This window comes from Pimephales promelas, chromosome 12 (genome assembly GCF_988280905.1).
Source record: "Pimephales promelas chromosome 12, fPimPro1.hap1.1, whole genome shotgun sequence".
NCBI classification, from domain to species: Eukaryota; Metazoa; Chordata; class Actinopteri; order Cypriniformes; family Leuciscidae; genus Pimephales; species Pimephales promelas.
Window position 1 is genome coordinate 35,287,701 of NC_142780.1, and position 4,167 is coordinate 35,291,867.

Genomic DNA, 4,167 nt, shown 5'->3' on the forward strand with positions numbered 1-4,167 from the left:
ATCCATCCATCCATCGATCTATCTGTCTGTCTATCTATCTGTCTGTCTATCTATCTGTTTTTATGTCTATCTATCTATCTATCTATCTATCTATCTATCTGTCTGTCTATCTATCTATCTATCTATCTATCTATCTATCTATCTATCTATCATCTATCTATCTGTCTGTCTATCTGTCTATCTATCTGTTCTTATGTCTATCTGTCTGTCCGTCTATCTATCTATCTATCTATCTATCTATCTATCTGTCTATCTATCTGTCTATCCGTCCGTCCGTCCGTCCGTCCGTCTGTCTGTCTGTCTGTCTGTCTGTCTGTCTGTCTGTCTATCTATCTATCTATCTATCTATCTATCTATCTGTCTGTCTATCTGTCTGTCTGTCTGTCTGTCTGTCCGTCCGTCCGTCCGTCCGACTATCTGTCTATCTGTCTGTCTGTCTGTCTGTCCGTCCGTCCGTCCGTCTGTCCGTCCGTCCGACTATCTATCTGTTTTTATGTCTGTCTATCTATCTATCTATCTATCTATCTATCTATCTATCTATCTATCTATCTATCTATCTATCTATCTATCTATCTGTCTGTCTGTCTGTCTGTCTGTCTGTCTGTCTGTCTGTCTGTCCGTCCGTCCGTCCGTCCGTCCGACTATCTATCTGTTTTTATGTCTGTCTGTCTGTCTGTCTGTCTATCTATCTATCTATCTATCTATCTATCTATCTATCTATCTATCTATCTGTCTATCTGTCTGTCTGTCTGTCTATATATCTATCTGTTTGTCTATCTGTATGTCCGTCCGTCCGTCCGTCCGTCCGTCCGTCTGTCTGTCTGTCTGTCTGTCTGTCTGTCTATCTATCTATCTATCTATCTATCTATCCATCCATCCATCCATCGATCTGTCTGTCTGTCTATCTATCTGTTTTTATGTCTATCTGTGTATCTATCTATCTATCTATCTATCTATCTATCTATCTATCTATCTATCTGTCTGTCTGTCTGTCTGTCTGTCTGTCTGTCTGTCTGTCCGTCCGTCCGTCCGTCCGACTATCTATCTGTTTTTATGTCTGTCTGTCTGTCTATCTATCTATCTATCTATCTATCTATCTATCTATCTATCTATCTATCTATCTATCTATCTATCTATCTATCTATCTGTCTATCTGTCTGTCTGTCTGTCTATATATCTATCTGTTTGTCTATCTGTATGTCCGTCCGTCCGTCTGTCTGTCTGTCTGTCTGTCTGTCTGTCTGTCTATCTATCTATCTATCTATCTATCTATCCATCCATCCATCCATCGATCTGTCTGTCTGTCTATCTATCTGTTTTTATGTCTATCTGTGTATCTATCTATCTATCTATCTATCTATCTATCTATCTATCTATCTATCTATCTATCTATCTATCTATCTATCTATCTATCTATCTATCTATCTATCTATCTATCTATCTATCTATCTATCTATCTATCTGTCTATCTCCATCCATCCATCCATGATATGTTACATATTTCAAACAGACATTAGAGTTGAAGGAAGCGCAGGACATTGTCATCCAGAAGATCGTTTGGCCGGAGAGAGTCCAGCGGGGTCGGTGAAGAACATGACAGCTGCTCTTAACCGTGAGTGTTCAATACAGACATTTCAGCCACAATAATTCATAAGATTGAAATAATTTGCACTCAGTTAATTTTAGGGCATTTGCCTGTTCTTCAGCAATGTGTTTCCTTCCCTTGCTCGCCTGGAGTCGTGTGTCCCTGCGGATCATCCGAGTGCATTAGAGGTAGATAACCTCTCTCTCTCTCTCTCTCTCTCGGCTCATGATGAGCTCCACCCAGCAGATCTGCAGGCGTAATGTAGAAGTTGTCAAGAGTGCTAAATAAGCAGACTGATATGTATTATCTCTGTAATGGTTCCAGGACTGCATTTCACTGGTCTGATGCTGTCGTTAATCGTCAAGGATTTCGATTTGGTACAAATCCCAAAGGTGACACTAATGTATCCAAATATATTTGCAACAGATGCTGGTTTTTATTTTTAATGATGGAACAAGAGTTTAAGATTTTCATTATCATCAAATAGCAAGTTTTTAAATGAGGCCGTTGCCGACAGTATAATGTGAGAAGTGTACCACCTACTGGCCACAGATTGCTTTTCAACACCATCATCAGCATTAGTACAGTACACAAATAACATCAAATCATCTTTGCCAGGAGCAAACTAATGGAATTATGCCATTCCTCTATATAACCTGGGGCGTTTTGATGGAAAACAGGAAAGAGATTTACTTATATGCGTGGAATATTAAAGCGGTCGTGATTTAATGTCTTTCCTGTGATGCTCTTGCTGTGATGTGAGTTGCAGATCACCTTAAATCAGCAATAACTACAACACAATACCAAAACTGTTTTGTTAATGTAACAAAAATGACATTAATCATCTTAATAATTACAGCCATTTTGCCAAAAGACGGATGAATTTGCAGTTTGATTGGATGCAGTTTCGCTTTTATGTGAATGACATCAGGTCTGTCTATGAAGTTTAGTGTTAGTTTTAGTGTTCTTATAATAGAAATGTACAGTTTAGTGTAAAAAGGACGCATGGGTCAAATACAGCCAGTTGGGATAGTCTTTGCATGCATGCATTTAGAAGAAATGTTTGCATACAGTCCTGCCTAATTATGTGTGATTATAATTAGTGGCTGAAAATCTTGCATGTTAAATTATGGCATATTTGCTATAATTCCTTGCATTCAGAAGAGGAGGTTGTTATGCTCCTTTCAAAATGGTGAGAGATGTTAAAACCAAAAAGTGAAGTAATAAGCAGTTTAACAATTATGCACGTAAATTTAGCGTGTGTGTGTGTATATATATATATATATATACGAATGAAACCTAAATGACAAAAAGTACATAAGAAAATTACAAAAAAATGAAATTAAAATTTTCAAATAAAAGAATCAAACTAAAGATTTGATACTACACTCTAAAAAATGCTGGGGTGTTTCAACCCAACTTTGGGTCAAATGAGGACAAACCCAGCCATTGGGTTAATTTTTTTAATAAAGATTTTAACCCAACGTTTGGGTTTGTCCGTATTTGACCTACAATTAAAAACCAGCATTTTTTAGAGTGTAAAATAACAATACATGTTTTAATAAATGTCTGCATTGCAGGTTTATTTTCTTCACTCTTTTATTTTTATATTATTTTTTTATATAATATTGTCTGTTTTTGCTCTATTTCGCCAAAAAATCAATAGGCAAGGCAAGACAAGTTTATTTATATAGCACATTTCATACACAGTGGCAATTCAAAGTGCTTTACAGGGAAGAAATTAAAATAATCCACAGAAATCAGATAGTTCCAAACACACAGCTGAAACAGACTACGAGTAAATCTGCGTTTTGAATTAATCGGTCTGATGAACATCCTTAAATGAAAGAATCGTTTGAGTGAATGATTCAATGACTCACAGGTTAATACAATGATTTGCCGCCACCTACTGATGGTTTTAGTTTCATATTCATACACTCACCCAAATTTGGGTTAAAACTGTAATTAAAAAAATTACAGTAAAGTTGGATTAAAATTTGAAATTACATTTTTAATCCAACATTTGGGCTTGTCCATATTTGACCCAAATTTAGGTTGAAACAACCCAGCACTGTTTAGAGCATGGGTCACCAAACTAAGGCCCGCGGGCCGAATCAGGCCCGCCACACCCCTTTGACTGGCCCCCCAACCCCTCTGCCCCCCACTACTTGAACCGGCAATCCCCAAAAGTCGTCATGGCCTATTTTTTTAAATTGCTTTTTGGAAAATAATAACATGTCTGCATTTGGTATTTTGTTGTTTATTGAGCATGCTCACCTGGATAGGCATAAGAGCTGACTAGTTCTATTACTCATGTTGTTGTTATAATTTCAATGTTTATTTATTTATTTTATAGGCCTATTTATTTGACCTTTATTAAGTGCTGTACACAATTATTATAAATAGTAACAGGCCTACCTATAATTTATAATTTTTCATTCATCCTTACCAGTGCCACTCACCTCAACTAGGCAGATGTTTCTTACCTTGACAGGTTTGATGTTATTTGTATTCGAAAATAAATAAATGGAAAATCTGTGGTATTTCAAATTAAAACAAAGTGTGAAGACTCGATTACTACT

The 4,167-nt window shown here is 36.6% G+C and overlaps 1 protein-coding gene across 1 annotated transcript in view; it reads left to right on the top strand.

Annotated features, from left to right (window-relative positions):
• LOC148977077 (uncharacterized) overlaps positions 1 to 4 on the top strand; it is a 20,081-nt gene extending 20,077 nt beyond the window's left edge. The window contains exon 5 of the mRNA XM_089118187.1: positions 1 to 4. This exon is cut by the window's left edge and continues 509 nt beyond it. The gene's annotated coding sequence lies outside the window, so the exon portion shown is untranslated.
• The last annotated feature ends 4,163 nt before the right edge of the window (positions 5 to 4,167 follow it).